The sequence below is a fragment of the Ambystoma mexicanum genome, chromosome 6p (genome assembly GCF_040938575.1).
Source record: "Ambystoma mexicanum isolate Mex_15411 chromosome 6p, UKY_AmexF1_1, whole genome shotgun sequence".
Taxonomy (NCBI): domain Eukaryota; kingdom Metazoa; phylum Chordata; class Amphibia; order Caudata; family Ambystomatidae; genus Ambystoma; species Ambystoma mexicanum.
Window position 1 is genome coordinate 1,236,164,635 of NC_090935.1, and position 13,668 is coordinate 1,236,178,302.

Below are 13,668 nucleotides of genomic sequence, written 5' to 3' on the forward strand. Positions count from 1 at the left end.
CTCCTTTCGTCACCATGACCAAGGAACAGGAGACCGAGTCTACAGTTGCTACAGCGTGAATACATCCAGCTTCTTGTTTATCACTCCTAAGGTACTGTGGGATCCTAGGCAATACTTACCTAGAGTCATTCTGTTGCTCCAGAGTGGCTAGGGGGTAATTTGTGTAGCTGAGATTTCGCCATTCGTGTTTGCCCAGGCCTAACGCTGGAACGCATGCAGGGAGCCTGCACCTTTTTACCAGCAAGAACTTTTACTTAACTGCTAAAGAAGATTACCATAGGCACGTTTAACTTTTATACAGCTTATGCCGGCTATTTTTACCTCCAATCTGACCACTAAAAGACTCAGAACATGATGGGGAAGGACTCCTAAAGCCTAGGCTGTGTGAAAAGATTGCTTAGTAACTTACCTTGTGCTGGTGTGATTTCTGTCATAATGATCTGAAACCAATTTCTTACTTAACTATTAATTAACTAACTACAGTAATTCTGAAAAGTATTACAAAGTTATTTACTCACCTTATTTACTCACAAAATGACATACTGTCATTTTGTAAAGTATTACAAAGTTCCTACTTACCGTTGAATTGTTTCCCCGATTTTAAAAAGTAACTACAAGTCTTGCAAAGTGTTTACCTGATTGTGCTTGTCTTGTACCTGCATGTTATTCCTGAAACTGAAAAACTTACAAAGTTATTACTCACCTTAGAATTACATAAGGCCATTCTGAAAAGTAATCAGTCGGTTCTTACTTACTTTAGAATTGTGTCTACTATTCTAGAAAGCATTACAAAGTTTTTACTCACATTTGAATTGCATATTGCCATTCTAGAAATTAGAGGATGCCTCGCCTGTCAGGCATCGTGTCTACGCTGCTGGCGTAATAATGAGGGCCAGTCCTCTGACGCCCTGCCAGCCCCCATTATTTGCTGCTAAAAAAGAAAAGAACACAAAGTGTAGCATGGGATGCACCCCTGCAGAAAGGCAGGCAGCACAGTGCCCCATGAAAATAAAAGACACGGGGGGGGGGAATGTCCCTCAGGCGAGGTGGTGCCCTGCCACTAAGGAGGACAGTGCCCACCCACCCATAGTGGCCGGCTGCAACTCTATATCCCTGAGACCACAATACCTATTAGAAGGAATATCCCAATGCACCATTATTGGTCCCATCTCTGCACCTCTGCTTGGACTATTCAGAGATAGGAATTCATTTCTTCAGTTCTGGATAAACCAGTAATAAAGGTTTATCCTACCCCCATCCTGACATAAAAAGTTCTGCGATCTCTTTTCTATGTCATGTGTTCTGTTGGTCTGCAACAGTTCTTTCTTACACAGTGGGTACTGTGTCAATTTCCCCGTTGCATGGTCTTGGAAAATCTGTCCCACTCCGCATGTGCTGGAGATTCAGGAATTGATGCAGACTCGGCAAGGGCCAGGGTGCCTATTGATTTGCACATTTGGTGGAGCAGTCTAGTGTCTGGACCTCTCCAGGCTGTGTTCCATCTTCAGACCACGTCTTGCAGGAGATTAGGAGCACTGATAGAGCATTGCACTTCCTTGCATCCAGTGTTGAGGGTTCAAGCCCAATTAATCATGAAATAGTAGGAATACATCTGAGCTAGTAATTGAGCAACACATTATCGTGTATTAGAGGAACTAGGGTAGTGTGGGTCTCTTCTAAGAACTGGGAGGTGGCTGTTTAGTATATTTGTTTATATAGCACACCAACCCCATAGGTATCTGGGCGCTTTTACTTGCATATACAACAATTGTTACACAAAGGTGATAGTGTTACCAAGGACGGGTGAACACGTGCATTAACAAAAAACAACAGAGGAAAGTTGACTTGTGTTACAGATCAAGTTGCATATCTTCTAATTGGAAGGTGAAAAATATATACAATAATATACAATGTGGTAGACAGTTGTGGATGGAAATCTAAGGTGCGATCATCAAAGGAGGGTGCATAGTGTTACATAACTAGGCATGTTTCCTTTTGTGTGCATATAGTTGGGCATCTGTGTAGAGACAGAGGTGTAATGACATCATTAGTTAAGCTGGGAGAAGAGGCACGAATTTACCATGCATCTGTAGCATGGAAAAGATTGTTTTTCTTAAGGCAGTGGGCAAGGCATTCCAAGTCTTGGCTGCCAGCACTGGGAAACTGGACCCTCTGGCTTTGAGCAGCTTGAATTTAGGGATATTAAGGCAGTGCAGGTAGTTGGCTCTGGTAGGCCTAGAAGATTGCTTTCTTGAGAATGTATTAACTAGGTACTTAGGGGCCGCGTTTGCCAGACATTTGTGGGCGATTGAGGTTCTGAATGTGATCTTGTATTGGTATCCATTTGAAGTTTCGTCTGGCTTGTGAAATGTGACTGGAGGGAGGAATGTTCAGGGCTGATCTGAGGGCGTTGTATTGCTACACTTGTAACTTGTTTAAGTTTCGTTGGCTCGTGCCTAAATACAAAGTAGTACAATAGTCCAGTTTGGAGAGTATAGGAACTCTTACCAGTGTGATACAATTGTTGTTAGAAAAGAAGGTCTGCATGCGTTTATTAATTTAGAAGTGTATGCAGTTGCTGAGGCTGTTGCATTTACTTGTCTAATGAGAAAGAGGTTGGAATCAAGGTAGACTCATAGCATTTTGCATCTTTGGTGACTTTGATATTATTCCCATCGATATTAAAGGAGGCATATTGAGGGTCTAATATGTTGAGTCGTTGCCTAGAGCCGATGAGCAATAGCTCGGTTTTATCGTCATTGAGACAAAGACCATGCTTGGCCATCCATGCTTGAATTCTGCTGTATATTTCGTTTGTGAGAGTGATGTCTTTGTCATATGAGCCTTAAAGGGTGATGAGAATTTGCGTATTGTCCACATAATGTGTGTATGATATGCCCAGGTTGTCTAGATGGTCGAACAAAATCTTTGTAAAGATGTTGTAGGGGCTTGGGGAGACGCAAGAGCCCTGCAGAACTCAGCATGTGATTGGGGAAGGTTCTGCTGATCCCGAGGGAGCAAACACCCTCATGGTTCTGTCAGAGAGGAAGGAATGGATCCATGCAGCTGCTTTGTGGGAGAAGGAGGCGGCTGAAGTTGGATGAGTATGGCCGGTTTTCCATTGTCTTTAGCTTCATCCATCTGGATTTTTAGATCCAGAAGGGCTGACTTTGTACCATGTCTGGGTCTGAATCCGAGTAGATAGTTGGCTTCGAGGTGGTTCTGTATTTGGATATATGCTGCTTTATCAAGTATTTTCAAGAGAAAAGGCACGGTTGTTATGGGCCTGTTACTTGTGGGAACTTTAAGGTCAAGATTAGTTTTTTTTTGAGAGGCATAACCCAAGCATCATTGAGGTTGTTAGCGACAGAGCACGAAGCAAATGAAGTGTTAATGAAATAGGTGATAAATGGAGCAAATTCCTTTGCCCCTTCCTTTATGATTTTGCCAGGGCAGATGTCGCTTTGGCATCTAGAAGGCTTAAGGTTTGTGATGATGGTTTCCACCTCTTTAGTTGTGACTGGGGTGAATTCAAAAGGATTGCACAGGTTGGAGGGCGAGGGGGGGTTTGCTAGGTTTGGTAGTTGAAGCGAGGCTGCATTTTTTTGCTTCAATTTTTGCTTGTAATAAAGCAATTTTGTTTCAAAGGGCCTTTTGGATGTTGGAGGGTGCGGCAGATGAGACCGAGATGATCCAACACTTGCTCAGGAGGGCGCGCTCGGATCAGCCAGTTGTCCATGTAGGGGTAGATGTGAATCCCCCGCTCGCCTGAGATACGCTGCCACCACCACCATGAGCTTGGTGAAGACCCTCGGGGCGGACGTAAAACCGAATGGCCGGACCCGAAACAAAGTGCAAGTCGCCAGCCGCAAACCTCAGGTACTTCCTGTGCTTGGGATGAATTGGCACATGAAAGTACGCGTCCTTGAGGTTGAGAGACACCAACCCCCCTCGCCTGAGATACGCTGCCACCACCACCATGAGCTTGGTGAAGACCCTCGGGGCGGACGTAAAACCGAATGGCCGGACCCGAAACAAAGTGCAAGTCGCCAGCCGCAAACCTCAGGTACTTCCTGTGCTTGGGATGAATTGGCACATGAAAGTACGCGTCCTTGAGGTTGAGAGACACCAACCAATCCTGAAGTCGAAGGGCCTGGAGGACCTGAGAAAGAGTAACCATCTTGAACTTGTCCTTCCTGAGAAGTTTGTTCAACCAACGCAAGTCCAGGATGGGTCTCAACACTCTGTCTTTTTTGGCAATCAAAAATATGGGGAATACCATCCCTTGTTCCTCTCCGCCACATGCACAAGTTCTATGGTGCCTTTCTCCAGCAGGGAAAGGATTTCCTGCGCAAGGAGCGGATCCAGACGCTTCAAAGAGAGCTTCCCCGGTGGACTGTCGTGAGGCTGCTGAAGGAAGGGAAGGCAGTAGGCGTGGGCTATGGGTATCCACAACCCACGCATCTGAAGTAATGGCACACCATTCTCCGAGATGCTGTGTTAGCCTGCCCCCAACCGGTGAACCATGGGACATGGCCTCATGACTGAGATGTAGCGGCTGCGGCAGTGCCTGATGCCAAAGAGGCAACTGCCCGAGCGGCTTTGGCACCACGAGTTCCCAGATAACCACAGGTGCTTTTTCACTACCCCCTTGGACTGGCAGCCCCTCTCGATCTACCAAAAGGAACCTCCCCTCCATTGCTGTCCCCTATGACGAAAAGGCGGAGATTGTCGCACTGCAGCGCTCAAAGACTTTGCTGCAGCTTTTGAGGTCTGCAACATCTCAAGGCTCTCGTCAGCCTTGCTGCCAAACAAATGAACGCTGTGAAAGGGCATTTTCAGAAGACGGGATTGCACATCCGGGGCAAACCCTGACTTCCGCAACCTGTGCATCGGGGCGCATCAGGGTGCTTGCAGCCATGGGCCGGCTGACACCGTCTGCCGTGTCCAAAACCGACTGAAGGGATTCACACATAGCATCCTTGCCGTCTTACACGAGGGCCAGAAAACCATCCCTTTCCTCCCCTTCGGGAATATGCTCAGCCAACAAAGACGCAGAGTTCCACAGATTGTGTGTAAACTTTGCCAAGGCACAAGTGGAGTTGGCCCACTTCAACCCATACTCCACGCAGAAAATACCTTCCCTGCCCAACCATTGAAGCGTTTGTCGTCCCTATCAGGAGGGATGATAGGGTACGGAGCCTGCTTCAAGGTGGCCGTAGCCGCCTGCACCACCAAACTCTCCGGAGTAGGGTGCGCCGATAAGTAGTAGGGGTCACTACTAAATGGGCAGTATTTTTTCGGAAACGACTTGTTAACTGCCGGCAGACTCTCTGGAGTAGTCCAAGCCGCCGCCACCTCCTTTGCAAAGCCATGTGAAACGGCAATACGCCACAGGGGGGGGGGGCAGACCACCCAAAGTACTCTGTCACCCGACATGAGATGCTTATAAGAAGATTCAGCATGCTGCTCAGGCTCAGGCCGGCCAAACTCCACCTCCGGAGAGGTGTCGAGGCCACTGGCGTCATGCAACGACTGACGGAGTTCCTCCATCTGACTGTGCCCAGACAAAAGGTTATCAGGGACTTCAGGATGCTCCTGATCAGACAGTTCATCAACCTCTGAAATTTCCTGCAAACGTTGGCAAAAATACAATCTAGAAGGAGGAACAGAATAGGGCTAAAAAACAGGCCTGACAGACTTATTGCTAACTTTTCTCGGAGGTTCCACAGCCCTCAGGGGCACCTCCGGCAAATCCTCCACAAACGGTGTCCAGGGCGCAGAGGGAATCTGCGTTGACGGCGTTGACAACTTCTTCGAGGGCGGAGCCCCGAGAGAGTCCTTCGACGGACACGGTGCCAATGGCGTTGACGCCTTCTTCGAAGGCTTCACAGGTTTCGACAGTCTCGAGGACCAGGACCTGGCACGGCTATAGCGATCTCCCTTGTCCGATCGGGAACTCGACGGCTCCCTATGATCGTGACGACCTCCCGAGCCCGAAGGCGTGTGAGTGGTGGACCGAGCCCGTTCCCTGCAGGCTTCTTTCAAAGGCACGGCCGGAACTGTGCCTTGCGACTGAAAAAAAAAAAAAATCGCTAACACCTACTAGCGGAATGAATCCCATTTGGCCGGCGACGAAGACTTGGTGGGACAAGTCAACCGTCTGGCGGAGTCCTCCTCCGACGACGCGGGAAGGCGACCGGTGACGGCGCTTCCTAGAATGCCTCGAGGCAGAGGAATGGTGGGAACCACTCCTAGACCAAGACCCCCTGGATTTTCGTTGACGCGGAGAGTCGCCCCTAGAGTCATCGGTCGAAAGCCCAGCAGACTTCAATTTACAGGGCTTGGACCGCCTAGCTACCTTTAATTTCCCCATATGCTCCCGCAAGGCCTTAGACGTCAGGGACTGGCAGTCCTCAGTTGTCGGTGGCGTGGCTTTTGCAGAGGCACCAGAGGCAGAAGTCGTGCAGGTCCGTGATGGACATTTTCGACCCGCAGTCCCGACAATTCTTAAAGCTCGGCCTCGGGGTAGTAGAGGAAGATGAAGACATTGTTTCGAAGAGAAGAATCGAACGCTCCGAGATTCCGAAGCAAACACGTTGGCAGAAAAAACAGAACCGAGGCTACGAGCGTCGTGCGTCCTATATATATAACATCCAGTGACGTCGACCCTCGACGGAGGTCCGCAAGGGACATGGGATCGACGCCATCGATGCAGAACGCCCTCTGCTGAAACTTTTCCGAAACAGCACAGCTGTGGATATTACCTGTCATAGATGTGGAATACCTCGGAGGACACAATCCCCTCGAAGGACTATTCCAAACATGCTGGCTTTTCTTCCCATTCCACGTCCTTCACCAACCACCATCATTTTGACAGCCACGCCTCAACTCTCAGTCACCCAGTCATAAATATCTCAGCTTTACATTCACAGTGACACCTCTTCCAAAACACACATCACAAAGACCCAAACTGCAACGTATCATCTTTCGCTCCTCCATAAAGTCAAGCTCTTCATCTCTGTCCTGAACTACGCGAAATGGCCATGCCCATGTCATCTCCAATCTGGAAGATGGCAATGCCCTACTTGCAAGAGCACCTGATTCTACCGTGGCCACTCTGAAAGCGGTCCAGCATGCTGTAGCCCACCCTTTATGACAGCATTTTAATAATTCAACCACACCACCCCACATCCTGAGAGAGCTGCCCTGGCTATCCCCTTGAGTACATATGTTCAGGACAGCCTGCATCTCCTACAAAACACTAACAATCAAATAGCATTGTACCTGGCAGAGAAATGCAGTCTCTAGGGACCAATGCACCACCAGAAGGCACGTCACCAAAATGATAACCAAAAAAGGTAAAATGAGACAACTAGGAACCATGCCTTTTGCCTGCTGCACACATCGTCTTGGGAATAAGTTGCCAACACAGATCAAACTGACCCACTCCTTCTCAAACACTGTCTCACAAGTAGCTGATCGCTCCACTCATCCCTGCTTTTCCCAACCCGCCTTTGCTCCCCATATCCATCAAAGCCACATCTGTTATCCCTGCAGTGTACATGTAATCCCTGGGCGGGTCCCCCATGTCCAGTGCTTGGTTGCTTTCCATCTCCGTTGGAGCTTTATAGATCAAACATTTTCTAAACGTTCAAGACTACTACTTTTTATATGAAATTGATGACAAGCTTTGTCATGGCTCTTTATTGTAACCTAATGTGTACTCCTATTGCAGATATGACTGCAGTCATCCATCTCTACAGAACGCTTGTATAACGTTTAAAACAATTTGATTTGTTAATGTCTTGTAACAGTTGTGCTCCAATATAGTTAGTAAGTTGTGTTTTTTCAGCAATCGATAAACTACCTTTTTGATCTCTATGGGATTGATCCTTCTATTGAGGTAAGCCGAGTTGTGTCTTCCTTTTATAGGGCTGGAGTTCTCCTGCTCTATGCATCAAGCTGGGTTTCTGGTGGACATACATGAACTATATGTAATCTTTCCATGCTACCCCCACCAGCCTCCTGTCACTGCGCTTCACTGATTTCCTCCAAAACCAAAACATTCTTAGGCTCCTGCCCCAACTCCAGAATTCTCTCCTGAGTTCACCCGCCCTAAAATCCTGCCACCTCATCCAAGAACCTTCCACTTCCTTTCATGCCCCACTTGGGACCATCCTCCATGGCACCTCCTTGCTTCTGTTCCACGTGAAAATGTCGGATGAGAAAGTTGCGTGGTAAGAGATTATTTTCCCTGCACCCCTAAAAGTCTACGCCCACGTATTCTAGGACAGGTATTAATTACTATTCTAACTCCTAGAATATTGGGGGGGGTGAAGTTCATGATTTTCATGCAACTGCAAATATGGGGAAAGGTCAACTGGCGCCCTTTCCCGGGCAACTTTATCACTGGATACCCTTGCTTCCTGACTGCCATGGAATGACATGCCGTCACTATGTCATGTCAGTATATGAAATGGTCTAGGTATTTTAGGCCAATTGGCCAGCCATAATTGACCAAAATGATTTGGTCTATTATGAGCCAAATCAGTTCTCTTAAAGCTCCCATAATGTGTTAATGTGTTTTTGGGTGTATCTGTTGAGAACCAGATTGAATCGTGCTACTGCTTTGGTCAGAGGTAGTTTATTTGTATTTTTAATATTTGCATCACTGTTGTCAATCTGCTATAATAGTCCAAGGCTGACATCAGTTCCACCTTAAGAACAAAGCTAAAAAGAGAAGGACTTTTTAAATGAGATTTAACTGGAGATGCACACTCTTATCACAGCTTTAAAATGAGGGCTGGATATTCGTGAAGTGTTGGAGATGCTCTCTTTCCTCCTCATGTTCTGCATTTAGCAAAAAAGGGACTTGGCTGGTCAACACAAATGCATGTGTATCCATTATTCACAAAGATGCCAATACATATATGTAGGGATCTAAATTAAGATAGGATAAGCAGGAGCTAATAGCAGCTCATGGGTATCCAACAGTAAACAGTGTCCAGGAGCTACCACTGGGGAAGGAGGAGCTAGTAAAAGGCGTTCCTCAAATCTAACTACCATAAAAGATGCAAACTTATAATTTTTTCCATAATTTATTACCACTTATGTGTTAAATGTTGTATAGAGGTGTCTTAATGTTCATTTTTGCATTATCCAAAATGCACAGAGTAATACTCACACAGTTGGGTTTCTTTGGCATCAGTTGTTCTGGGGAGCCAAAAGTTGCTCCTGGTCGCTGTTGGTATCAAGCTACCTAGGCTCTTCTAAGCCACTAGCCTGAGCATAATACCTCCCAGTCCACCTCCGTTTTGAACCCCGATATGTGCCCTATATCACCAGCCTTCCACAGCACCTGCTAGAACCGTATTCGTGAAAATATAATGTAAATATTGATCTATTACTCTCAGCACACAAGAAATGCTAACTCAGGGCTTGAGCGTTGGTGTGCATGTTAACATTTCAACCATATTTTAGTTTCAGTTCACAAAGGTCTATTAGGTGTAAAGGGAAGCTGGAATGTGACCCACCATCTCTACATCACTGGCATTGTCACTTGTTGCTATTTGAATGTGTGGCAGTTATTTCTGGCCATCTTTGCTGCCACTTTGAAAGAGCTATCGTAGCATCTTTTGAGGATTGCTTTGAAGCATCAACAAATTATTGGATTCTATCAAAAAATGAAGGAAATGTGACGAATCGCAGGTATTCGCATCCTACGGGGACAAGAACTCCCAATCTTGTGAGGAACTCCTTAAACCGACCTACCATAGCAGCATACATGGTACTGTCTACTAATAGAGTAGTGTGGCATCTTCACATTTGGTGAAAGGCAATGTAAAAAGAAAATGACATGGAAAAAGAACGGAAGATGTCTCTTTAACGAGAGACGCATATTTAACTGGGACGAGTCAGAGCAAGGGCAGAGGAGGAGTGCTGTTATGCTAAAAGACATTTGTACTGTGCATTATCACCACCGGAGTGGTCTCCTGGCGCTCTGGCGGATCTGAAAAGGAAAGGGGGGTGTAGGGTGAGTTAATGGGACCGAGCGGAGAAAGAGCAAAAGAGCTGAAATGCACTGTTGGCAGCTTCAGTCTGGGTTAACACTGTTCGCTGAGTTTAGGTGTGCTATTGGATAGTAGCCGTTGTGTAAGGCTATGTGTGATTTGTTTTGTTGTTGCGGTGTAGTGAAGTGCGTGCGATTTGGTGTGCTTTAAAGGTGTGGTTGTGTTTAGTTAGAGTGTGAGAGGACAATCATCAAACCTTGTGGAGGCCTAGCCAAGGCAGATTGCACAGCGTGCAACTTTCAGCAAGACACAAAAGGCCAGTGCAAGAAGTCGGAGAGCCAGTGCATACAGCAGCGAGGGAAGAGTTACGAGGAGGAAAATAGGAATGATCTACCTCCTCTTTCCCTCATTCTCTGCTCATGCCACAGTTGCTGAATCAGTGTCTTTGGCCCCTAGGCATCTTCGGGGCCTTGACCTCTCACAACAATTCTTCCCAGGGCCTGTCTTCCACAGCACTTGCATATGCACACCCTCAGCTCCGGAGACTCGCACTTAGACCTCCCGCAGCCCAGGCGGTGTAGCACTCAACATTCCTAGCACTTCGTCCAGGGCTCACCCACAATCTCTGACTCCCCAGCTCTTACCTCCTTTCCCTCTTCCTTTCTGCACTTGCACATTCTGAATACTCAAGGCATAGTAGGCTTGTCCTTCTCCCTTTGTTCTCTCAATATTTTTCTCTTTTCGCTCTCAATATTGTGTCCTTTGGGCGCTTTGAAACAGTACAAGCGCCTTGCACGCAAACAATAAATAAAATAAAAATAAATAAATACCTGGTGGCGTGTGGCACAAACCCAAGGAGGAACCAAGAACGGGAAACCTACGAGCAAGAAGAGAGAAAGCCTACCTGACCGAGTGCACAGTCCTGCAACCTTCCCCCACCAAACGAGAGGTGCCAGGGTTAAAAATTATATGTGTGAAGAAATTCGTCCCAGTTCCAAGAACAAGAGACTATACAGAAGACTGTAATTGGAAATAAAAAAACCTGAGAAAGCAAATAAATAACCTGGTTGGGGAAGACTAGTATATGAAGAGAGACACTTGGCCTCCAGTCCTGAGGACGAGATAATTGAACAAACGTCACAAGGAATGTGAAAAAGATATTAAAGAGATTTAACCTACCCAGGTGGGGAGACAAAACTGGAACTAAAACCCCTGGGAGGAAGTGCACTACCCTATGTCTTTACAGTTGAGGAATGGAGAGGGTCCAACACGTAACGAGAGAGAGAGGAAATAATACTTGCAAGTGAACAAGATAAAAGAGGAAACAGCCTAAGAGAAGCCTTGGCAAGGACACCTAAAAGGGGGATCAAGAAAAACTCAATTTAAGAAAGCCTGAATTAAGAGACTCAGAAGAGTCTTAAGTGATAACACGCGTGTGAGGAACTATTGGAAGGAAAGATATTCTAGGTACAGGACCACAGAAAGCAGGAAACCCAAGAGTATTTTTGAAGAACTACAAGAGTGGATAACAGAGCCTATCAAAGGAGATTACGTTAAGAAATATCTGTACCACAGAGACACGTGTATATAAAGAGACTATCGGAAGAGAAGACCCGGGGAAGAAAAGACATTCTCTTGGCCTATTTAATTTAGTTATATATAGTGGTAGGGGTCAGGTAGAATTAGTTTAGACAGAGGAAATTTTTACTTTCGACTTCCAGACATCCAGCAAGCACCTTTAGTTCCTTTAGATCAGTAGGGTAGTCCTTCTACCAACAGGGGCAGACGGGCCTTTATCTTATAATTTGATTAAAGATAATCAAGCATGTCCTCAACGTGTCCGACGCCTTCTTTCGACACACCAAAGAAACTAACTATTTGCAGGGGAATACCATCTCTTTTATCACATTAAATTGACATGCTGCCATTTAATGAGTAGCAGAATCTGGGCAGTTCATTTTGCTGGGCGATTTTACAGCTCTTATATGTATTAAACCAATCTCAAAAGAAGAGGTAATTGCTCAGTGCAGTGGATTCAAAAACAAGCACTGGAAAAGTTAAGAATTGAGACTTTAGTATAGGTGCGAAAATGTAACCTGGTATATAACCTGGTATTATCTGTTTTTGTTAACCGTGGGTGATGGTGACTTTGGAAAGTTTGTGCTTTATTTACTTCCAATTTTAATTCTACATCATTTTTATGCACCACTACTTAAATATATTACAACATTCCAGGCTAGAACATGGCCATGATGTATAACATTGCGGTATTTTAGTTGTATAAAGCTAGCAGAAAGTGTGATCTAAATATGCACTGTAAATCATGGGACAACAAAATAATGCATGCAAGTTTTAAATACTATTTTTGATAAAAATCAAAATGTTGGCATGCACATTTTTTTCATTTGCGTGCGCTAAGCTCTTTTACCATTTCTAAGTGTTGATTTGAAATTTATATTGCGCATATCCTTCCGGAACCAAGGAGAAAACCTGCATCTAGGTGCAGATGTTTAATTCCTACACACCACTTAGAGTCTTACCAGAACAAAGATTATTGAAACAGGTAGGTTTTCAGTTTTTTTTTTTTTTTATGAAAGAGGGTAATAGAGGATGTTTTCCAAAGGTCGGCAGGCACTGCATTCCAGAGTCGAGGGTGTGAAAAACTAGAAGGTGTCTAACCAGCTAGTCCCCGTGGATCTCTCAGGTGGCCAGGGCATGGCCATCGCCTTTGGATCCAGACCCTGGGGTGAACCAGTGCGGGAGGATAACCTGGGTGAGGGGTCCTCAGGGAGTGAAACACCGGATGGTGAGACGCAGTATCCCTCTCTTCCCTGTAACACCCATACCCCATCCTACCCTATCGGATATTTAGAAACTCATCCCCCCCCACCTCCCATAGCCCCCTTTCCTGCATGAACACTTTCACAGGGGCAGCCCGCTCTGGGAGAAAACAGACTCACACCCGAGCTGTGTACCTGCCATGTCCCAGTACTGTGGTCAGGCAATTAAAAATACTTTTAAAAAAACAAAAAGGAACCTGCAGCGCTGGGTCCCATGCACGGCAGTGAAGGGAACCGGCGTTGCAGAGGGATGGCGGAGGCGGCAGGACACTTCGATGTGTGCTGCCAAAGGGTTAGTTAGGGGGAAAGAGAAGGGTGTGCAGGGTGTCAGAAATGTCTGCGGGAAAGAAAACTGAAAGTCATTTTTGTTGGTTCTCCCTCAGACATTTCGTTTTAGATGTATTCATCGACATCCAGTGACCAACGTACTCCTAGTTCATAGTTCCCCTTTCCCCCCCTACTTGTAGGATATTCTGACCTTAGGGACATGACCGGAGAACTTTTTAGGTAACATCCAAAAACATTGTCCTTTATTTTTACGCAGGGTCAGCATGCATATGGCTCCAGCCCCGACTTCCTGAGCCCAGTCCAGAGCATCGCACTCCAGTCCTTTTCGATCACCACGGTCGGTAGAGATATTAGCAACTAAAGGGTACTTTCTTTTAGAGGGGACAGCAGGCATATGGATCAAAGGGGACTATGGACTAGGAGTATGTCACTAGTGTGAGTAACTTTTTCTTAATCCTTTGTCCCGCCCCCTTTCCTCCATACTTGTGGGAGATTCCCAAGCACTGATGAATGTGATGAGTGGATGG

General features: G+C 46.1%; 1 protein-coding gene across 4 annotated transcripts in view; it reads right to left on the reverse strand.

Moving 5' to 3' along the window:
• The window catches only part of LOC138510333 (transducin-like enhancer protein 4), a 507,737-nt gene that overhangs the window by 269,813 nt on the left and 224,256 nt on the right, over window positions 1–13,668 (reverse strand). The gene's annotated exons all lie outside the window — the stretch shown is intronic.